The sequence below is a fragment of the Bufo bufo genome, chromosome 4, assembly GCF_905171765.1.
Source record: "Bufo bufo chromosome 4, aBufBuf1.1, whole genome shotgun sequence".
NCBI lineage: Eukaryota > Metazoa > Chordata > Amphibia > Anura > Bufonidae > Bufo > Bufo bufo.
In genome coordinates, this window is record NC_053392.1 from 63315945 (window position 1) to 63341284 (window position 25340).

The following is a 25340-nucleotide window of genomic DNA, read 5'->3' on the forward strand; positions in this document are numbered from 1 at the left end:
AAACTGTGGACCCCATTTTCTCCACACCCATTTGTTGTGTAATTTTATGGGATTGGTAATTTTCACTTATGTAACAATGAATGTAAAAGTGACCAGGAAGTGTGAATGTGAAAACAATGAGGTGGTGAAACTGATCTGCATGACACAACAATCTTTTCTTTTAAAGAAACTTTACTATTGAGAGTATTTTTAAGTCTGGCATCAGAGCCAGTTTGGGCAGATGGCTAGATATGATCTAAACTTGTCAAGCCAATAAAGCCTTCAGGATGGCAGGGGGGCATTGAGCAGGGGTGTAGCTATAAGGAGTGTAGAGGTAGCACCCAAACCCCTTCTAATACATAAGAAGACACCAAAGATCAAGGAAAGTGAAGGCAGTGTAACAGACTTTTCGACGTAGTGTCCACTTTATTATTATAATGTCATCCAGCAGTGCCCCGTATATTTATAATGTACCCCCTCTGTACTGCCCCAGTAGTGTCCACTTTATTATTATAATGTCCCCCTGCAGTTTCCCCTGTATTTATAAAGCCCCCTACTCTGCCCCCATTATTGAAACTTGTATTATTATAATGACTCTACTAGTGCCAGGAAATTAAAAAAAGAAAGTACTTACCTCATTCATGTTCCATACATCATTCTCACTCAAGCTCCTGCATCAGCTGGAGAGCGACAGGTTGGGGAACATAGGTCTACAGTTGTCACGACGGGGAGTGGGGGAAACCCCCCACCATGCGGTGTCAAAGGGTAAAGGGGATCAGCCTGGCCAAAAGGAGAAATAAGGGAGCAGGTCACCTCCTACAGCGTCCCTAATTCTGGCCCTGACTTCTAACCGTATGAGCCAACCCAGATGGTAGGACGGCTCATACTCCGGAACCTCGGGGCCCTACTAACCCTCAGGAAATCCCTGGACTAGGAGCAGGGTAAAGACTACCTGTTCCTCCCCAACACGGACGAACAGGAGTCTCCACTGGCCAAGCTGCAAGGAGAGGGGAACACATACAGCTATAAGGAAATGGCAGATAAGTGAAACCAGTAACACACCTGCCACAGACACACTGACTGGAACCCGTGCACAAGTGCTGGCATCCACACCAACATTAAAAGGACATAGCACACACCACAAACCACACAGGAACCCAGGACATCCAGAGCTGCAATAAACGTGAGACACCATAAAAACATCTAAATTCTATGACCACAAGGGTGGCCCTCACTGTACAGATGGAATATGAAGACCAGGAGGATAACTCCAGCATACACCATGGCTGGAGTACCCCTCAGCTTCAGGCATCCAGCAGAGGCTAAATAGCCCAAGCAGCCACACACACATAAACCCAGTGTTAAAATACTAGGAAGGGAGTTAACCCTTCCAACACCAGACAAGGGCAGGAAGCCACCTAAAGGGGAAGCGCACACACAAGCATACCAATCCACATGTTACCACCGGCAACAGCATGCGTGGCAACCATGTCCCGGCAATCACCCAGAAGGTCGAGACACTGCCACCGCATGCACACACAGCAACACGTAGCCACGGGCAACCGCAAGTGTAGCAACAGTGTCACAGTGCACCCCATAGGCCGTGACAACAGTATGGTAAGAAACACAGTAGTAAAATGAAAGTTGTGCTGTGATTGGTTGCTATGGGCAACAAAGACTTTGTCTTTTAGAGGTAGTCTAAAATATAGGGGAGATGAGAGGCAGAGTGAGAAGCAGTTCCTCAGCAATTAGATAAGTTTATACATTTTAATGCATACTGCATCAAAAACATATTACTTTATTTAGAACCTTCCAGAACCCTATCAGCTGGACTTGGCAACCCCCAGTATTTTAATATTGATCATAAAGAGTATATGTGCCAGTTGAGATCTATCAAGGCATGTAGGAGCCTATGAAGAACACACAAACCAACAAACAACTAAACTTTTATACATAGATTGACAGCTATCTGTATATGAAAAAGGAACACAAGAAAGTAGACCAGTGTATCTATGAAAAGAACTGCATATTTACAGCGGCTGTATAACCTATTCATACTGTAGATCCAGACTTGTGTGTGATGTTAAAGAGGACCTTTCACCTCTCCTGACATGCCTGTTTAATAGCTTCATGCATTCTCCATGTAATAACAATTCTGGAGCCTCTATTCTTATGTCTGTATGTTGTGTCATTCCTTTATTATTTGTACTAGAAGTTATGAATGAATTGCTAGCAGTCTGCAGTAAGGGTACAGAGTTGTGGTAACTAGTTGCACATTTTGCCCTGTTTAGAGTGGTATAAAAAACATGAATTATGACATTAAAAGCTGCACTAAAATTGCATTTTCTGTAACATACTGGTACATGTAGTGAGCTCAGAAACATATAGGCCCACAAGTCAGAATGTGATTCACCAAGAGCGTTTCTGTATCTAGTCTGTAAAATGGACATGCTAAGGCTTAAAGTGCAAGTGGGCTTGGACGGACCTTTTTCCACCAAAATTGAGCCACCATTCTGCCATAAAATTTTCTCTCAAAGTAAGCCAACTAGTAGTTGGTGTGTAGAGTTACCCTGGCCATATACATTATACTTTCGTTGGCCGAACACACCAAGAATGGTGGGTTTGGCCAACATACTAATGCAGGGATGACCAACCTGTGGCTCTCCAGCTGTTGTAAAACTACAACTCCCACCATGCCCTTCTGTAGGCTAATAGCTGTAGGCAGTCTGGGCATGCTGGGAGTGGTAGATTTGCAACAGCTGGAGAGCCTCAGGTTGGCCATCCTTGCACTAATGTGTGTGGTGAGCTTCCAACTCTGCCCTGACAGATGATGTTAGGGAAGACAAGGATTGAGCGAAATGGATATTTTTGACCCATCGGTTTTTTTTGTTTTGTTTTTTTCATTAACATTTTTTATTGATTTTGTAAAGGCATACGGATTCAGAAGACATGAGATAACATATAAATAGCAATCAAAACATCTTAAGGGGAAAAAAATTCCTTCCCGACTCCAATCAGGCAATCAGAATAACTCCCTGGATCAACCATCTCTAGTAGCTATAGCCTGTAATATTATTACACTCCAGAAATACATCCAGGCCCCTTTTGAACTCTTTTAGTGAACTCACCATCACCACCTCCTCAGGCAGAGCGTTCCATAGTCTCACTGCTCTTACCATAAAGAATCCTCTTCTATGTTTGTGTACAAACTTTCTTTCCTCCAGATGCAGAGGATGTCCCCTTGTCACAGTCACAGTCCTGGGGATAAAAAGATGATGGGAGAGATCTCTGTACTGCCACTGATATATTTATACATAGTAATTAGATCTCCCCTCAGTCGTCTTTTTTCTAAAGTGAATAACCCTAATGTTGATAATCTTCAGGGTACTGTAGTCCCCCCATTCCAGTTTTTACTTTAGTTGTCCACCTCTGTACCCTCTCCAGGTCTGCTATGTCTGCCTTGTTCACAGGAGCCCAGAACTGTACACAGTACCCCATGTGTGGTCTGACTAGTGATTTGTAAAGTGGTAGGACTATGTTCTCATCACGGGCATCTATGCCCCTTTTGATGCAACCCATTATCTTATTGGCCTTGGCAGCCGCTGCCTGACACTGGTTTTTACAGCTTAGTTTGCTGTTCACTAAAATTCCTAGGTCCTTTTCCATGTCAGTGTTACCCGGTGTTTTACCATTTAGTATGTATGGGTGACTTGCATTATTCCTTCCCATGTGCATAACCTTACATTTGTCAGTGTTTACCTCATCTGCCACTTCTCTGCCCAAGCCTCTAATCTATCCAGATCCCTCTGTAGCAGTATACTGTCCTCTTCCGTGTCAATTACTTTACACAGTTTAGTGTCATCTGCAAAAATTGATATTTTACTGTGCAAGCCTTCTACAAGATCATTAATATATATATTGAAGAGAATAGGGCCCAATACTGACCCCTGAGGTACTCCACTAGTGACCGTGACCCAATCTGAGTGTGTAGCATTAATAACCACCCTCTGTTTTCTGTCACTGAGCCAAGTACTAACCCACATACAGATATTTTCTCCCAGTCCAAGCATTCTCATTTTACATACTGACCTTTTATTCGGTACAGTGTCAAATGCTTTGGAGAAGTCCAGATATACGACATCCATTGATTCGCCGTTGTCAAGTCTAGAACTTACCTCCTCATAGAAACTGATTAAATTAGTTTGACATAACCAATCCCTCATGAAGCCATGAAAACCTTCAAACAGTTTACCCACGACAGATGTTAAACCTATAGTTTCCGGGCTCTGTTTTTGGACCCTTTTTGAATATTGGCACTACATTTGCTATGTGCCAATCCTGTGGAACACTCCCTGACAGTATAGAGTCCTTAAATATCAAAAATAAGGGTCTGGCTATGACATTACTTAGTTCTCTTAGGATACGGGGGTATATGCCATCTGGTTCTGGCGATTTGTCTATTTTAATATTTTTAAGACACTGCTGTACTTCTTCCTGGGTCAGACAGGGCACTTTTAATGGGGAATTAACTTTTACATTCTGCATTTTATCTGACAGTTTATTTTCTTCAGTTGATACAGTGGACAAAAAAATATTTAATAGCTTAGTTTTCCGATCATTGCTCTCTGCAACTCCCCCCTCATTACTCTGTAGAGGGCCCACACCTTCAGATTTATACTTTTTACCATTTATATAATTGAAAAACATTTTAGGGTTAGTTTTGCTCTCTTTGGCAAAGAAAACTCTTGGTCTCTAGTTCTGCTGCTTTTATATGTTTTTCACATATTCTATTTTTGTCCTTATAGTTTTTCAGTTCTTCCTCGCCACCCTTCTGTTTTAGTGATTTAAATGCTTTCTTTTTGTCATTTATTGCTTTCTTTACAGTTCTATTTATCCACATTGGTATTTTCTTGTTCCTTAACCTTTTATTCCCATAAGGTATGTACCTCTCACAATTAGATTTTAGGATGCTTTTAAAAATATTCCATTTTGTGGCTGTACTTTTATTTTTGAGGACTTTGCCCCAGTTAGTTAGGCTTATGGCCTCTCTTAGTTGGCTAAATTTAGCTTTTCTGAAGTTTGGTATTTTTGTTCCTCCCTAAAGAAACACTCTTTTGAATAATAATAATAATAATAATAATTGGAATGTTATTACTTACTGGTAATTAAAAAATAAATACATAAATAACAATAAATATAAACATCATGGGTACCACCACGACCGAAAACGCCCGTATTATTAAAATAAATGTAAAAATTCCAATACGGTGAATGGCGTAACGGAATAAAGGGTCAAAATGGCCGATTTGCAATTTTTTCATTGCTTCTCTTACCCAGAAAAATGTAATAAAATGTGATCAAAAAGTTATGCACACTCCAAAATGGTATCAATAAAAACTACAGATTGTTATGCTAAAAAATGAGCCACTAAACAGCTCAGTAAACATAAGGTTATTTTCACACTGGCGTTTCTGGGTCCGCTTGTGAGATCCGTTTCAGGGCGGCTCTCACAAGCGGGCCAAAACGGATCAGTTAAGCCCCAATGCATTCTGAATGGATAAGGATCCGTTCAGAATGCTTTAATTTGGCTGTGTTTGGTCTCCGTTGCATTTTTTAGACGGTCACTAAAACGCAGCTTGCAGCGTTTTGGTGACAGTTTGACTATGCGCAGCCAAACGGATCCGTCTAGACTTACAATGTAAGTCAATGGGAACGGATCCGTTTTTCACTGACACAATATGGTGCAATTGAAAACAGATCCGTCCCCCATTGACTTTAAATGTAAGTCAAGACGGATCCGTTTTGACTTAGACTTTTTTTGAATGAATAATGCAAACGGATCCGTTATTAACGGATTCAAGCGTTTGCATTTTTGGTGTGGATCCGTCTGTGCAGATACAAGACGGATCCGCACCAAACGCGAGTGTGAAAGTAGCCTAAGTCTAAAAAAGTTATGGGGGTCAGATTATGGTGATGTAAAAAATTGATAAAAAAATCTAAGTTTAAATTTATTTTTACACTATTTAGACATAAAGAACCTGTACATATGGAGTATCGTTGTAATCATACTGACCCAGAGAATGAAGGTTTTGCCGTAAACGAAACGCCACTGTGTGAACAAAACCCACAGCTATGTGACTGGAAATATAAAAAAGCTATGGCTCAAGGAAAATAGGGAAGAAAAATGAAAACGCAAAAACGGAAGAAAAAAAAAAAAACTCCGGTATCCTAAAGGTTAAGAAGGAGCATAGGCTGATAAAGTGGCCCCGGATATATACTTTATGGGCATCCCATAAAACCTGGAGGGCTATCTCTGGGGTGTTATCGTTTTGTTCTCTGGGGAGATAAGCCACCACCAGAATTGTCTGGCAGCGGCTTTCTCTGCTTTCCTCAGAGCATACACAGACACTTTCAGCCTATCCAAATGTGTATGTGTATGGAGAAGCCAAGAGAAAAAGGGAGAGCTAGAATGATTGTTCTATTGAATGTTTATGGGCCAGCTTTAGGCAGATGTGTCTGCCCATGCAGCAGATTTATCATCCAGACTGAGCCACTGTGATACATCTGGTGCAGATCTAGATAGCCTAAGCCTATACGATTAGTAAACCTGCCCCATAGTGCTTTACCATACTGTGGACATGAAGATTCAGAATCTTTAAAATGTATCATCTGGCTGGTTCTGTAGTTTATATTTGAAATTTTTCACTATAGGCACAACTTTTTATTTTCCGTATTCTGTTCCGGCACAGAAACAGAATACTAGGCTTGCTTCATCTGGCACTGCCGGCGCCCTACAGATCCCACTTACTAAATTTGTATCCCTGTGAATTTCTGGTATGAAAACTGACATGTTCCTGAACAAAATAAAGCTGAATGCAGCAGTATTTCTTCAATTTTTTTTTTGCTGAAATCTACAATGAAGGCTCTTGACAGAACCACGGATGTGAACCTAGCCTTACAAATGCCTTTTATGAACTTAGTCTAAGGGTCCATTCACACGTCCGTAAGTGTTTTGCGGATACGCAAATTGCGGATCTGCAAAACACGGACACCTGCAATGTGCGATCCGCAATTTGCGGATCCGCACATCACAGACACTATAATAGAAAATGCCTTTTCTGGTCCGCAATTGCGGACAAGAATAGGACATGTTCTATTTTTTCCAGGAACGAAATTGCGGATCCCGATAAAACGGATCCAGAAAAAACGGATGCGGATCCCAAAAAAACGGATGCGGATCCAGGAAATGTGGATTTGTTCCAGCCCCATTGAAAGTGAATGGGTCCGCAAATTGCGGAACGAATGCGGACCCAAATTACGGACGTGTGAATGGACCCTAAGGCTAATTTAACACGTTTTTTACTGGATCCGGCAGGGTTTAGCAAAAACGTCTCCGTTACTGATAATACAACCATCTGCATCCGTTATGAACAGATCCGGTTGTATTATCTTTAACATAGCCAAGATGGATCCGTCATGAACTCCATTGAAAGTTAATGGGGGACGGATCCGTTTTCTATTGTGTCAGATTGTGTCAGAGAAAACGGATCCGTCCCCATTGACTTGCATTGTGAGTCATGACTGATCCGTCTTGCTCCGCATCCAAGGACGGAAAGCAAACCGCAGCATGCTGCTCTCCGGTATGAGAACCGAATGCATTTTGGAGCACTCCGTTCTGTTCAGTTACGTTTTGTCGCCATTGACAATGAATGGGGACAGAACGGAAGCTTTTTTTTTCCGGTATTGAGACCCTATGACGGATCTGAATACCGGAAAATATTAATGCTAGTGTGAAAGTAGCCTAATAAGTACTATCTGGAAATCTACGTGTATATTGAAGCATAAAGTATCCGATCAGTGGTTCAGTCCTGATTGTCTGCCATTGACAGCTATTTGTATATGCAGACTCATGCAGTGAAGGCTATCAATCATTGATAGGTTCCTTGACTTCAAACCCCGAAATGAGCAAGAATGAAGGAAATGCAAGTTATTATACTGACTCTTTTCCCACAAAACTATATATCAATCTGCTCAGCTCCTCCTGAACCTGGTGACAGATTCCCTTAAAATATTTTTACATTTCAATGCACACATCTTGCTACTTGAGCCCCATTATTGCATTTATTCCCTATACTGTAGATGTCCGAAGGAGGTTTTAAGACAAAACCATTTTAAGGAAATGAATGTGATGAGATGATATATAAGGGCGAGATAGCTGAATAAGGAAAGAGATGATCAAGAGGCAGCTTATGTTGAGCCCATTTTATCTATTCAAGCTGAAGTGTGACGGATAATGGTAAAAATTAGATTGTTACGGTGTCAAACTGAGAAGTTTTTGAGCTTTAGAGTGGATGGTGCTTATATTCTGAAACAAGTTCCTGCAATAGAGCAAATTTGTCTCAATTGCTTTTTAAGATGATTCTAACTTTGATGGTGCCATTCTATACAATATAAACTGAACATCGGCATTATATTGAACAATGAGTGACAAGGGCTGGAAGTTCTTAAAAGTGGATTCCTCACAAAATGTAAAAAATGGCCATATACTAGGAATTCAGAAGTTACAGAAGCAGCCGATGATGTTAACTTTTCATGTAGACCGGTTTCAGGTTCATTTCATGTAGACTGGTGTCTGGTGGCCATAAAACGGCCTCGTATTAGCACTTGTATTATGGACACTACGGTTCTGCTGAACCAAACTTAAATTTTCATAGGGCTCTACAATGAGCTAGTTTCATACTATGGTTTAGTGTAGGGGTCCAGATCTTAAGCTGTAATATGGAACTTAAAATGCGGCCATGCTAAGGCCATGTGAAGATGGTCAAAAGAGGTATCTGCATTTTCTATTTAGTTGTGGAAGCCATTTTTGTTAAAGTAAGAACAGAAAGTAGAACAAAATTGGTTGTCACTTTTGAATTAACTTTATTTTTAGGAAGCATTTTTATGTTTTGGGGCATAACTGTTCTATAACTCTATGACTGAAGCGTCTGCATAGACTGGCTATCTAGTAGTACACATGGGATGAGCCGCTATATTTTATTTTTTTGGTACATTTTGTACTGTACAAGACCTTGAAGAAACTTCTGCCCTCTACATTGATATCGATTTACAGCTTCCAGAAGCTATTTGTGACTTTTATATGTAAGATCTTGCTTTATCTGTTTTAGTTATGTGCTTAAATGGAGTCTGTCAGTGGTTTCGACCATGCTAAACTGCTGACAGCCCTAAGCATAGGATGTGGAGAGCAGAAGAAATTGTTTCTATTTTCAGGATTATTGTGAATATGAAGTTTTATTCTGTCAAATTCTGGTCTCCCAAGTGGTCAGAAGGTGGAGCTTCACTGTGAAGTCTTCTCTACAGCCCTGCCTCTCTGCTATGAGTGGCACCTGTAGCGGTCTCCTGTTGGTTGCTATAGTTGTCACTCAAAGCAAAGAGGAGGGGCTTTTAAGCTCCACCTATAGAGAACTTGCAGGAGCTGAATCTGGCAGGAAAAAGTTCATATTCTCACTCATCCTGATGATAAAAGTGCAACAAAAGGTATAATTGTACTGCTCTCCTACTGGCAGACTCCATTTCATTTCTTTAATGTTAATTTTGAATTTTTCTGCGATGACCTTTTGGGGTTCTCAAAGCCAATTACTAGTTTTCCATACAGATACAGTCTCCGGTTTCAACTTACAGTGGTGGTTGAGGAACCAATCTATATTGTAACGTAAATGGAACCTGTCATGATCTGCAGGCAACATATTATAGAGCAGAAGGAATTGAGCTGATTGATATATAGTTTTATGGGAAAAGATTCAGTAAAGCTTTATACTGTACATCTAAATTCCTGTCTATTCTGGGCGGCGGTCCTATCAGTGATTGCCAGCTATCTCTGTATACACATTCATAGAGGGAATGTTGTCAATCACTGATAGGACCGCCTCCTGGACTTCAAAGCCCAGAATGAGCAGGAATTTAAAATTGTTAAAATACAAGTTATTCAGAATATTTTGTCATAAAACTAAACATCATTCTGATCTAGTGGTGTAGCATGGGTTGCCAGCAACCAGGGCAAGCCAAGTATTGCACCCCCAACCTGTGGCCACACCCCTTTTTTTACAGATACAGATACAGATTACAGTCCTACGTAACACCACAGATAGCAAAGTGATAAGTAAAGATAATGTAGTAGATTGATGTGAGACCCCAGAATTCAGAACACATACAGTGTGACCTGAAGTCTGGGGCCAGGCTGCAGCAGTGTGGGCCAAATTCTATATCCAAGTGGCCTGAAGCCTATGAGGCAGAACGGAGGGGATGGGAGCCATAGGCTCCCGTGGCCCTGATTGAAATGCCTGCTGCCTGACGCCCCCTGCAATTTGGAGCACGGGGCAACCGCATCCCGGCACCCCACCCAAGCTACGCCACTGATCTAATCAGCTCCTCCTGCTTTTAAAAAACACCATGTTCAATGTGACAGGTTCCCTTTAAACATGATTGGTGTATTAATTGTAGGAGTTGTACACCATCTTTCCAAATTTTACTTGTTACAGTACATCTGTAGATAGATATAGATTGATAGATATTATACTGTGATGAGGCCATCAGTGGCAAACAATGGTGGTCAGTGATAAAAGCAGGTTTTTCCTTGGTACTTATAATGGCTAAATCAAAGTTCGCAGGATGGACCTACTGCCACAAGACAAACACCAGATGTCATGAGGTGGGGCGCCATTAGCTACCATGGCCGTTCTCATCTGGTATTTGTGGAGGGAACATTGACCAACCTTTGGTATGTCTGGGACAATGTGGAACCAGACCTACTGCCTTTTTTATACACTGCTGAAGAACCCAAAATAAAGCCTGTATTACACCTGGCAATTTTTCGGTAGATTATCGCGAATGAACATTCATATGAATGCTTGTTAGTGATTATCTGGCAGTGTAATAATGCCACCAATTGCCCGATGATCCGGCAATCCAAATCTTTGGACAAAAATAATCGTTTATCAGCGGCAGATTGTGGTGTCTTATCACGATCTGCCGTTGGCAAACCACTATACAGTATGAAGACGAGCAATGACATAGTGATCGCTCCTTCCCATGCTGTGGAGGTGATTGCTGCATGTAATAGCAGTGGTCTTCTGCGCTAGTGAGCATGCGATTGCCGTGAGGGAACGCTTCCTGGCATTATACGCTTTCAACAGAAATTACTGCAACAGTGCAGTGGGTATATACAGTGAATATAAAAAGTCTGTATATATGTGCTGTAAAAAATAAGAGAAAGATAAATCATTTCAGAACTTTTTCCACCTTTAATGTGACCTATAAACTATACCACTCAATTGAAAAACAAACTGAAATCTTTTAGGTGGAGGGAAGAAAACAAAAAAAAAAGTGTGCACACCCTCTTATAACTGGGGATGTAGCTGTGTTCAAAATTAAGCAATCACATTCAAAATCATGTTAAATAGGAGTCAGCATACACCTGCCATCATTTAAAGTGCCTCTGATTAACCCCAAATAAAGTTCAGCTGCTCTCGTTGGTCTTTCCTGAAAATTTCTTAGTCGCATCCCACAGCAAAAGCCATGGTCCACAGAGAGCTTCCAAAGCATCAGAGGGATCTCATTGTTAAAAGGTATCAGTCAGGAGGACATCCAAAAACATCCAAGCCAGGCTACATTTTGCAAAAACACATCTGAAGTCTCCCAAAAGCATGTGGGAAAAGGTGTTATGGTCTGATGAAACCAAGGTTGAAGGCCATAATTCCAAAAGATATGTTTGGCGCAAAAACAACACTGCACATCACCAAAAGAACACTATACCCACAGTGAAGCATGGTGGTGGCAGCATCATGCTTTGAGTCTGTTTTTCTTCAGCTGGAACTGGGGCCTTAGCTAAGCTAGAGGGAGTTATAAACAGTTCCAAATACCAGTCAATATTGGCACAAAACCTTCAGGCTTTTGCTAGAAAGCTGAACATGAAGAGGAACTTCATCTTTCTGCATGACAACGACCCAAAGCACACATCCAAATCAACAAAGGAATGGCTTCACCAGAAGAAGATTACAGTTTTGGAATGGCCCAGCCAGAGCCCAGACCTGAATCTAATTGAAAATCTGTGGGGTGATCTGAAGAGGGCTGACAGATTTAGAGTGTTTTTGCAAAGAAGAGTGGGCAAATCTTGCCTAGTCAAAATGTGCCATTCTGATAGACTCATAACCAAAAATATTGAGTGCTGTAATAAAATCAAAAGGTGCTTCAACAAAGTATTAGTTTAAGGGTGTGCATACTTATGCAACCATATTATTAAATGTTTATATTTTTTCTTCGCTCTAACTAAAAGATTTAAGTTTGTTTTTCAATTGAGTTGTACAGTTTATAGGTCACATTAAAGGTGGAAAAAGTTCTGAAATGATTTATATTAATCTCAAATATTGTTCACAAATCTGTCTAAATCTGTGTTAGTGAGCACTTCTCCTTTGCCGAGATAATCCATCCAACCTCACAGGTGTGGCATATCAAGGTGCTGATTAGACAGCATAAATATTGCACAGGTGGGCCTTAGACTGCCCACAATAAAAGCCCACTCTGAAATGTGCATTTTGATCACATAGCACAATGCCACAGTTGTTGCAACGTTTGAGGAGCGTGCAATTGGCATGCTGACTGCAGGAATGTCTACCAGAGCTGTTGCCCATGCAATTAATGTTCATTACTCTACCATAAGCCATCTTCAAAGGCGTTTCAGAGAATTTGGCAGTACATTCAACCGGCCTCACAACCGCAGACCACGTGTAACCACACCAGCCCAGGACCTCCACATCCAGCATGTTCACCTCCATGATCATCTAAGACCAGCCACCCGGACAGCTGCAGCAACAATCGTTTTGCATAACCAAAGAATTTCTGCACAAACTGTCAGCAACCGTCTCAGGGAAGCTCACCTGCATGCTTGTCATCCTCATCGGGGTCTGGACCTGACTGCAGTTCATCATCGTAACCGACTTTAGTGGGAAAATGCTCACATTTGATGGCATCTGGCACGTTAGAGAGGCGTTCTGTTCACGGATGAGTCTGATTGATTAAATCGGTCATCCAATTGATCCCAAGTGACATCGGACACCTGCAACCAACAGTCGGTAGGTTCGTCAGACACAACCCTTAGTTGGCATGGTCCAGGATCAGGCCCTGTGCCCTCACCTGTCATCAAACTGTCTCTGTCCATTGCTGTTCCCTCAAGGATAGAAGTGCTATCTGCTGTGGGCTCAGCTCTACTATTCAGCGAGGACGAGCTACTCGAGGACAGTCATCAGCTAATGCCCAGCCAATATTTGGAGGAGACATCCACTGCTTCCTCCGCTAGGCGAGCATGTAGTGATGAGGAGAGTGGCGTGGGAGGTGGTGTTGCGAGCGGTCAGGCTCCTGACCCAAAGAGCGTTGAGGAGGACACCAGTGACCTGCAGACACTACTCGATGATGATGAAGCTGATCGCACTTGGGAGCCGGGTGAAGAAGGGGCTTCATAATCATCAGGAGAAGAGGGTGACAGCTTGCCCATGAGGCAGCAGTTGAGCCAGCAACGTGGTAGCATGGCTGGGAGTCAGCAGGGTGGCAGCAGTGGGAGGTTGGCAGCCAAACGGGCCCGGTGTAGACCACCCGCTTCACAGCAGACTAGCTGCCCACAAAGGAGTGGTACACGGGTTCACGCAAGCAGCGGCACTAGCAATCAGTCAGTGTTGGAGGGAAAATCAGCTACTCGGCGGTGTGTCAGTTTTTTGTCAAGTCTCCGGAGGAGGTGAACATGGCCATATGTCGAATCTGTGGGCAGAAGGTGAGACGTGGCCAGGGGGCCAATGTTGGCACCACTGCCCTGCGACAACATATGCAGCGACATCATAAAGTGGCCTGGGACAATCGTGGCTCTGATATGGTGGTCCAGCCTGCCGCAGCCACGGCTGCATCACCTAGTGGCACGCACTCCATTGCAGCAGTCAAGGCTCCACCTGCTCAGCAGAAGGGAGATGTCTGTCTGTCCCATCATCTGCTAGTCCTGAAGCTTCTGCTCCTCCTCCTTCTACTCCTGTTCAGTCATTCCGCCAGCAATCAATCACTGAAGCGATTGCCAAGAGACAGCAGTATGCATGCATGCATCTAACGGCGCAGAAACTGAACGTGCTCCTGGCCAAATTGCTGGTGCTGCAGTCCCTCCCTTTCCAAGTGGTGGACTCTGCACCTTTCATAGAACTGATGTCTTGTGCCGAGCCGAGGTGGCGAGTCCCAAGCCGTCATTTCTTTTCACAAAAGGCAGTACCAGCCCTGCATATGTACAGTACAGACCAAAAGTTTGGACACACCTTCTCATTCAAAGAGTTTTCTTTATTTTCATAACTATGAAAATTGTAGATTCACACTGAAGGCATCAAAACTATGAATTAACACATGTGGAATTATAGACATAACAAACAAGTGTGAAACAACTGAAAATATGTCATATTCTAGGTTCTTCAAAGTAGCCACCTTTTGCTTTGATTACTGCTTTGCACACTCTTGGCATTCTCTTGATGAGCTTCAAGAGGTAGTCCCCTGAAATGGTTTTCACTTCACAGGTGTGCCCTGTCAGGTTTAATAAGTGGGATTTCTTGCCTTATAAATGGGGTTGGGACCATCAGTTGCGTTGAGGAGAAGTCAGGTGGATACACAGCTGATAGTCCTACTGAATAGACTGCTAGAATTTGTATTATGGCAAGAAAAAAACAGCTAAGTAAAGAAAAACGAGTGGCCATCATTACTTTAAGAAATGAAGGTCAGTCAGTCAGCCGAAAAATTGGGAAAACTTTGAAAGTAAGGGCTATTTGACCATGAAGGAGAGTGATGGGGTGCTGCGCCAGATGACCTGGCCTCCACAGTCACCGGACCTGAACCCAGTCGAGATGATTTGGGGTGAGCTGGACCGCAGAGTGAAGGCAAAAGGGCCAACAAGTGCTAAGCATCTCTGGGAACTCCTTCAAGACTGTTGGAAGACCATTTCAGGGGACTACCTCTTGAAGCTCATCAAGAGAATGCCAAGAGTGTGCAAAGCAGTAATCAAAGCAAAAGGTGGCTACTTTGAAGAACCTAGAATATGACATATTTTCAGTTGTTTCACACTTGTTTGTTATGTATATAATTCCCCATGTGTTAATTTATAGTTTTGATGCCTTCATAGTCATGAAAATAAAGAAAACTCTTTGAATGAGAAGGTGTGTCCAAACTTTTGGTCTGTACTGTATGTAGAACAGAAGGTGGGCCAGTCCTTGAGCCTGTCTGTGTCTACCAAAGTGCACGGTAGCGCCGACGTGTGGAGCTGTAACTACGGTCAGGGACAATACATGTCCTTTACGGCCCACTGGGTGAATGTGGTTCCTGCACAGCCACACCAGCAACTTGGCCAGGTGACGCCGCTTCCGCCTCCACGTTGTCACACCATTTGTCCTGCGACAATGTCCGTCCGCCTCTGTCTCCTCTTCCTCCACCTTGTCCTCAGCCTCCACTGCAGGGATAAGTCACAGTGCCCCTCCAGCATTCCACATGTGCAGGGCACGGCGGTGTCAAGCGGTTTTGCACCTGGTTTGCCTGGACGAACGTAGTCACACAGGGGAGGTACTGCTCCGTGTCCTTCAGAAAGAAAGTGACTGCTGGCTTTCTCCACGACAACTGAAAATCGGAACCATGGTGACCGACAACGGGAAGAACATGTTATCGGCGTTGCATCATGTTCAATCTGGTTGTCAAGCGGTTCCTGAAGTCTTCCACCCATCTGCAAGACATCCTTAAAACGGACAAGAAACTTTGCATGCACTTCAGCCACTCATACACCGCAAAGTACACCCTCCTTGAGCTGCAGCGACAGAATGGCATCCCCCAACATAGGCTGATATTCGACATTTCCACCCGTTGGAATTCCACCCTCCATATGTTGGACCGACTGTACGAACAGAGAAAGGCCATCAATGATTTCTTGATGATCCAAGCGGATAGGAGTACTCCCCTTTGTAACTTCGATGTCAGCCAGTGGCAGCTCATGCGTGACACCTGCCATTTGCTCAGGCCCTTTGAGGAGGTCACGTTATTTGTCAGTCGCCAGGACTACGGGATGAACACCGTCATTCCACTGCTTCATGTCCTGGAACAGATGCTGGTGAATATGGCTTGTCAGGGGACTGAAGACGTGGCGCCTAGATCTCACGGCCACATGAGCCCTGTGGGGGCTGAACTGGAAGAGGAGGAGGAGGGGGAGAAGGACATTGGAGCACAGGCAATATGTAGCCAATTGAGTGGTTTTTCTACTGCGATGACGGGAGAGGAGGAGCAGGAGCAGCCGGAGGAGCAAGAGGGCGATGAGGAAGATGAGACAGAGGACCCAGACACACCGTGGCAGTATGCAGTGGAGATGGATGCAGGGAATTCCTCAGAGTCACTTGCACAAATGGCCCGCTGCATGCCCATTTGTTTGCGTAGCGACAGCAGAATTGTCACCATTCGGCAGAGGGGCGACTTCTGGCTTTCCACCATGGAGGACCCTCGCTACCATTCCAAAATGGGGACCTTTTTTAGACCCACTGAGAGGGAGGACAAACTGAAGTACTACAGAGACATCCTATGTAGTCAGTTGGCCTCTGCCTATCTGCACCATTGTCCATCCTCTCGCAGGTCTGCGCTCACATTCCACTGCCATGGCTGCTGGAAAGGGGTGTGGTGCAGGAACAGTAGCAGATCCATCAGCAGCAGCCTGAGTCTAGAGTCCATGAAGAGCAGCTTTTTTCACCTGCATAGTAAAGAAACTACTCACCAGCAGCAGCAGGAAAACTTGGAGAAGGACCTAAACCATCAGGTGGTGGCATACTTGGACAGCACCCTGCCACCCCACATTGAAGATCCTCTGGACTACTGGGCAGCCAAACTGGATTTGTGGTCCCAAGTAACAGAGTTTGCCCTGGAAAAGCTGTCTTACCTGGCCAGTAGTGTGGTATCAGAGCGGGTGTTTAGTGCGGTGGGGGCCATATTTACCCGAAGAAGAACTCGCCTGTCCACCCAAAATGTGGAGAGACTTACTTTTGTCAAGATGAATCAGGCATGAATCGACAAGGATTTCCACCCACCGATGCCTGATACAGCAGATTAGATCATCCATCTCCACACCATGTCACCATGCCACTCTGTTTTCTTCCGGATGCTTCCATCTCCACAATATGTCACCATGCCACTCTGTGGTATTATGCTGCTGCTGCCACCTCCACACTATGTAACCTTGCCACTCTGTGGAATCATGCTGCTGCTGTTGCTGCCATCTCCACACTATGTCACCTTGCCACTCTGTGGTATCATGCTGCTGCTGTTGCTGCCATCTCCACGCTATGTCACTGTGCACTATGTGGCCTCCTCATGCTGCCATCTCCACACTATGTCACCTTGCCAGTGGCGGATTACAATAGGGACGTTCGGGTTGGCAGCCCCGGGCCCAGCACCGCTGGTTGGCCCAACGCCGACCCGAACGCCCACATACTGCGGCGGGGCACGGGGGCGCATAGCTCCCTGTCCCGTCGCCTATCACTGCCATAGGCTTCAGGCCTAGTAGGCCTGAGGCCTATGCGGTAGTAAAATCCCGGTGCAGGCATGCGTGATGACATCATCACGCGCCTGTGTCGGGACACAGCACATTGACGTGTGCACGCCTGCCTCATCCCACCTTGAACCTTCGTCTGCGAGCAAGTGTTTTGCTTTGCATTTTTATTTTTTTTATTTTTTTTATTTTATTTCATGTGCCTACTTTGGGGGACATGTGGGGGATGACACACAGTGGAGGACATATTAGGGAAGAGTCGAGACCTCGAGTACATGGGAGGGGGAATGTGGGGCTAAATTATTATGGGAGGGACTACTATGTGGGGGCAAATTACTATATGGGACAGTGTGGGGGCAAATTACTATATGGGGCAGTGTGGGGGCAAATTATTATGGGAGGGACTACTATGTGGGGGCAAATTACTATATGGGGCATTGTGGTGGAAACTATTGTGTGGGGGCAGTGTGGGGAAATTGCTATGTGGGGAAATTGCTATGTGGGGACAAATTACTATGTGGGGGAAACTATTGTGTGGGGGCAGTGTGGTGGAAATTACTAGGTGGGGGCAGTGTGGGGGAAAATTACTATGTGGGGGCAGTGTGGTGGAAATTACTATGTGGGGGCAGTGTGGGGGAAATTACTATGTAGGGGCAGTGTGGGGGAAATTACTGTGTGGGGGAAAACTACTATATGGGGGCAGTTTAGGGGAAATTACTATGGGGGGATTACTATGTGGGGGCAGTGTGGTAGAAATTACTATATGGGGGTGTTGCTATTGAGGAGACACTGTAGGGGCAATTCTATTATTTTTTGGGACACTATACAGGGATTATTGCCTGGAGCACAATAGAGGGTGGTATTATTACTCGGGGCACTCTAGGGGACATTATAGCTGCTGTGGACACTATAGGAACATTTGGGGTAATTTATCAAACTGGTGTAAAGTAGAACTGGCTTAGTTGCCCATAGCAGCCAATCAGATCTCACCTTTCATATTTGACAGCTCTTTTGGAAATCCAGTTCTACTTTACACCAGTTTGATAAATGACTCTAAGTATGTCTATTATGGTCACTATTTTTTAAGCAGTATAGTACCTTGGACATTGGGGAGCAAAACGGGCACAGTATTGGGGGTGGCAGCAGGATGAGACTGTGGGGACACCAGGATGAGGAGGTTGATGGAAAAATTGAGAAATCTAACGTGTCTGTCGTTACAAACTGTAGAGACGAGATGCAGCTGAAAGAATTTGCCATGGTGGTCTGGGTCAAACAGAGGAGAAGAGGAAAGAGAAGGTCTACATGACAGGAGATGTCACTGAATGTAAGAGGTGTTCTGCTATGTGGTGCTGTATTCTCCTCCATGTCTTTTTTATTATAATTATATGTATTTTAAATTTGGCGACCAAATTTTTCAGTTTAGTTTTTTTTTGTTTTGTCTGAAGATGTCATATGGCCTAAGAAGAGACTGTGGCGCTCATGAAGCACCGCAGCCTCTTCATACAAACAAAAACTAAACTAAAATGGAGGGGGGCCCAAGTTGGTTAGACAGCCCCGGGCCTATCATGCACTTAATCCGCCCCTGCACCTTGCCACTCATTTTTATCATCATACTGCTGCTGCTGCTGAAAAGGCCTTAGACTGATCACCCGCCCCACAATCTAATTTAGGTTTTGGAACCGACTCCAGACTTCTTGACGCTAACATGGACATGTAAGACTGAGTTAATACTTGAGTTATTTGGTCAGTTTTGGCCCCATGACTGCCTAAATAAGTGAAGTATGCAGTGATTCTAATAGCGATGCTTGTCATCTGCATGTCATCCTCACTGACAGTATTATTTCACTAACCCAGCACACTCCATATGCGTGTTACTGCAAGGCATAGTGTTTTACATTCATATAAAGTCTCTCTGCAGCCCGGAAATAGCCTTTTTTTAACGCAATTCGCCACAAATAAATTCGGATCAAAGCAAATTTTTTCTGAGAATTCGGCAAACCAGCCGAATCTAATTTTTGGGAAATTCGCTCATCTCTATTCAAGAACTGTCGTAGGCAAACAGAAGACAGATTAAATTTTTCATTTATTAAAGACATTTGCAGCATGTATAATCCATTACTGCGTTCTCTGCCATTGAGAGCTATAGCTAAACCTTACCCTGCCTGCCCCTTTCCTTATGCAACCGGCTATGGACTAATTAAAGGATCATTAAGTTTAAATCTTGTCATTACACAACTCCCTCTGGACAGAGAGTAATATATTAGGCTCAAACGATATGTCATTAGATACAATTCCAGTGTTGTTTTCTCTCACTTGTCATTTTCATCACTTGTGATCATTATGCAGTCGCCCAAAAAAGTTTTCTAAAGTTTGTGTGCCATTGACAGATATACTAATTCTGAAAGTCAGCTGTAATGCTTGATTCAAGCCAACCTCATAAGTAGCAAATTCTGTCAAAGATACTCAGGGATTGTGCTACCTCCTTGGCTCTTTTAAACCTCCAGCTACCTGAGTGACAGTGATACCACATGTCTTGCCAATTATATGTTCCACATGTTTCTCTTTTTCCAGCACATCCACTATATATGAAGGCTCATGTAGTGAAGTTCCCCAGAATTATTGAAATCACATCCAGCTCCAGCACCTGAATTATTTAAGGTGGATGAATAAAACATTTCAGGTTCTTCACTTTGTGCAAGTAATATTGAACAGGGACATTTTAGACCTACCTTTGACAGGGGGGACACAGTGGACTCTTTCTCTACAAGAAACTTGAGTTGGAACCTTAAAAGAAGCCGCAGACTACAATATGAGGCATTGGTCTCCAGTCAGGGTCTGTCGGGTTCCTACAAATTTCCTGTAAGGAAGCTGAAATGTATAAACCAACAGCAAACTATATGAACACTTCTAAATATCATATACAGAATCAAATTGACTGCGACCCCAAGAGTAGTGATAGAGGAACATCGGCAGGGACATTTCGCGAACGTGGACAGTGACATACCAGAGGGGGATCAATGGCAAAAATTCCCACAAAAAATATGTATTTTAATCAGGGGCCATTTTTATGCGTCTTAAAAGGAAACTGTCAAAAATGTGCCCTGCTGGAGTCTAGAAATTTTTTATTTTAGGCCACGGGAGTACAGGCCCCAAAAATTAGGCATTCACCTGACAGAAAAGAACAAGTGATTATGTGGCTGGATGTACTTTAGACGGTCACTGAATAACAATTTTACTTCAGGCCAGTGGAGTACAGGCCCCAAAAATTAGGCATTCACCTGACAGAACAAGTGATTATGTGGCTGGAGGTACAGTACAGACCAAAAGTTTGGACACACCTTCTCATTCAAAGAGTTTTCTTTATTTTCATGACTATGAAGGCATCAAAACTATGAATGGTCTTCCAACAGTCTTGAAGGAGTTCCCAGAGATGCTTAGCACTTGTTAGACCTTTTGCCTTCACTCTGCGGTCCAGCTCACCCCAAACCATCTCGATTGGGTTCAGGTCCGGTGACTGTGGAGGCCAGGTCATCTGGCGCAGCACCCCATCACTCTCCTTCATGGCCAAATAGCCCTTACTTTCAAAGTTTTCCCAATTTTTCGGCTGACTGACTGACCTTTATTTCTTAAAGTAATGATGGCCACTCGTTTTTCTTTACTTAGCTGCTTTTTTCTTGCCATAATACAAATTCTAACAGTCTATTCAGTAGGACTATCAGCTGTGTATCCACCTGACTTCTCCTCAACGCAACTGATGGTCCCAACCCCTTTTATAAGGCAAGAAATCCCACTTATTAAACCTGACAGGGCACACCTGTGAAGTGAAAACCATTTCAGGTGACTACCTCTTGAAGCTCATCAAGAGAATGCCAAGAGTGTGCAAAGCAGTAATCAAAGCAAAAGGTGGCTACTTTGAAGAACCTAGAATATGACATATTTTCAGTTGTTTCACACTTGTTTGTTATGTATATAATTCCACATGTGTTAATTAATAGTTTTGATGCCTTCAGTGTGAATCTACAATTTTCATAGTCATGAAAATAAAGAAAACTCTTTGAATGAGAAGGTGTGTCCAAACTTTTGGTCTGTACTGTATATTAGATGGTCAGTGGATAACAATTTTACTGTAGGCCAGTAGAGGCCCCAAAAATTAGGCATTCACCTGACATAAAAGAAATTGTGATTATGTAGCTGGAGGTACATTAGGCGGTCACCGAATAACAATTTTAATGTAGGTCAGTGTAGTACAGTCCCCAAAAATTAGGCATTCATCTGACAGAAAAGAACAAGTGATTATGTGGCTGCAGGTATATTAGACAGTGGATAACAATTTTACTGTAGGCCAGTGCATGTCCCAAAAATTTGGCATTAACCTTACAGAAAAGAACTTGCGATTATATGGCTGGAGGTACATAAGGTCGTTACTGGCTAAAAATTTTACTGTAGGCCAGTACAGGCCCCAAAAATTAGGCATTCACCTGACAGGAAAAAAAATTGTGATAAAGTGGCTGGAGGTACAATAGGCAGTCACCAGCTAATAATTTCACTGTAGGCCACTGGAGTAGAGGCCCCAAAAATGAGGCATTCACCTGACAGAAAAGGCATTTTATGCCGCTGTATATAAATAAAACAAGGACCATTCTTTGTTCTGATTGGTGGCGGATATGTGTGGGCTGGCATGAGGAAATTCAATTACACGTGGTCGTCACAGGTGTTGAATTCCTCCGAGATCCATGTCTCATTCATTTTTAGAAATGTGAGGTTGTCCACTCTGTCGTGAGCTAGGAAAGTGAGTGCGCTTATCGGTCACGATCCCCCCTGCTGCGATGAACGTCCTTTCAGACAGGACACTCGACGAGGGGCCAGCCAGGAGTTCCATGGAAAATTGTGCCTGCTCTGGCCACAGGTCAAGACTGCACACCCAGTAGTCCAGGGGTTCCTCTCTTCTCAGAGCGTCCACATCGGCCGTTAACTCGATGTAGTCGGACTCCTGTCGGTCTAGGCGTTTCCCGAGGCTGGATTTGTAGGGTGGCTGTCAATGGGTTGGCTGCAAGAATGAGCTCATATTCGAAGTGACCAACACATCTTCAAATCGTCCTCTTCCTGCAGGAGCGGTAGGATTAGTACCCGCACCTGTTTCGCTGTTAGTGGAAATTCCTCTGCCAGCGCCCGTAACAGCAGAATACAGCATCTGTTGCAGCAAGGCCTGGAAATGCTGCATTCTGCCAGCCTTCTGTGATGCTGGTAACATTTCCACCATTTTGTGTTTGTACCGGGGGTCTAAGTAGGGTGCCACCCAGTACTGGTCCTTGCCATTTATGCTTTTTATATAGGGGTCCCTCTTCAAACACTGGAGCATGAAGGCCCCCATTCATACTAAATTGGAAGTGGTGGAGCGCCCTGGCTCCTGCTCGTCACCCAGGAGAATGTCATCCTCGGTTTACACCCCCCAGCCACGGACAACACTAGGGATCCCCGAAAAGTTTAATGTCTACCTCAAAGCCTGCTCTTCTTTCTCCTCCCCCCCAGCCACCATCCTCCTCTTACTCCTCTTCAGACTCCTGCTGTCTCAGTTGGAGTATCCCCCCCTGGGAATTCAATCAGCATTGCAACTTGCTCCTCTTCCAGCTCCTGCTCCTCGACGGCTTGATCAATGACACGACGCAATGCACGCTCCAGAAAGAAGGCATAAGGTACGATGTCACTGATAGTGCCCTGGCTGCGACTGACCAGTTTGGTTATCTCATCAAATGGGCGCAGAAGTCTGCATGCATCACGCATTAGCAGCCACTGGCGCGGTGAAAAGAAACCAAGCATCCCAAAACCTGTCCTGCTGCAGAGTTCGTACAGGTAGTCGGTAACGGCATGTTGCTGCTGGAGCAGCCTATCAAGCATATACAAGGTGGAGTTAAAGCGCGTCGGACTGTCACAAATCAGACGGGCAGGTGGTGTCGACACTGAACGTCAGCAAGGCGAGCCATGGCCGTGTAAGATCTTCTAAAATGGCCAGAGATTTTCCTGGTCTGCCGCAAGACGTCCTGGACCCTGGGGTATTTGGCAACAAATCGCTGCACGACTAAGTTCAGGACGTGTGCCATGCAGGACACGTCTGTCATTTTGCCCTGTTTCAGCGCGCTCAGCAGATTGGCACCGTTGTCGCACACCACTTTACCAACTGTCAAATTGAGCAGGGTTAGCCACTGATCGGCCTGTGACGGCAGAGCTGAAAGCAGTGCAGGACCGGAGTGGCAGTGCAGGACCGGTGTGGCTCTTGGCTTCCAGGCACAACAGCCGCAGCACAGCATGGCAATGTCTCACCTGGCACGTCGAATGGGTTCTGGGGAGCTTGGGGGCTGCAGCAGAAGAGGCGGTAGCAGTGGAAATGGAGGTGTCAGCCAAGGAGGAGATGGAGGATGGAGTAGGAGGAGGAGAAGAAGAGGCAGGCCTGCATGCAATTCAGGGCGGTAACACCAAATCCACACAGGTGTCACGGGTTACATGCTTGATGGCCATCAGAAGGTTCACCCAGTGGGCAGTAAAAGTTATATACCTTCCCTACCCATGTTTGCTAGACCACGTGCAGGGCAGGCGCCACCTGTAAGGCGACTTAGGTAGCCGCCTAGGGTGCAATTTAGCAGGGGTGCCGGAACCGTGCGGTAAAAAAACAAAAACAAACGTTGATTAATTGGCCGGCGGCGCCCCTCATGCTGCACCGCCACTCTAGTAAGCAGGGTCGTCGCTTCCATAGAGTCCTTAGGGGCGCCGACCCGCAACTAACTATAGGCAGGAGTCAGGACTGTGGACACGGAGATGAGCGCTTCCATTGTGGAAGCGCTCATCTCCAGTCATCTGTATCGCCGTCCTCAGGACAGCGATACAGATGGCTGTGCAGCAGGGGAGGGAGAGGTGTGCCTAGTGCCTGCAGCCTATCAGAGGCCTGGCGCAGGCGGTGGGTACTATGGGGAAGGTGGGAGAGGAGTACTATGGGGTCATCTACGGGGGCACTGAGAAGGGGTATTTTATACTTACAAATTATGGGGGACACTGAGTGCATCTACTGGGGCACTATATATGGGGCATTTTATACTGGTACATTATGGGGGGCACTCGGAGGGAGGGGGGAGAGGAGCACTATGGGGGCAGTTACTGGGGGCACTATATAGAGGTATTTTATACTGGCACATTATGGGGACATTAGCTCAACTGGGGGCATTACAAGGGGGTCACATTATAGGGAGAATTATTTCTACTGGGGGGGATTATGGTGGGCTTTATTACTCCCCCATGGTATGTCCCCCTAGTAGCAGCACCAGCCTCTCCCTGCTCTGCTATCCCTCTGCCCATTCTCCAAATCCTTATTATGAAATCTTTCTCATTAGGATAAAACACAACATCAGCTCCGCCGAGCCACCCAGTCAAAGTGTTGAAGTGGTGTCCGAGATCCCCAAGGGTCAAGCCAAGCAACTGTAAGTTTTCATGTGAAATATGTTTGTTATACACATATAGCATACACCATGCCCCACAATATACAGTTTCTTCTGTAAAAGTCATCAAGTGTCATGGGGGGGGGCCTTATTGTTTTTCGCCCCAGGCTTGTTTCTTTAGCTATGGCTTAAGTTATGGTAGTTATTCTCCACCATTCTTAATAGGGGGCTTTATTGCAACATATAACTCTCTTTTAATTTAAATGCTGAGAAACGGGTGGACATATGTGATGTCATGATATGGGCAGATCATTTGATAAGGGGGGGCGGCAATTTTTATCTTGCCTAGG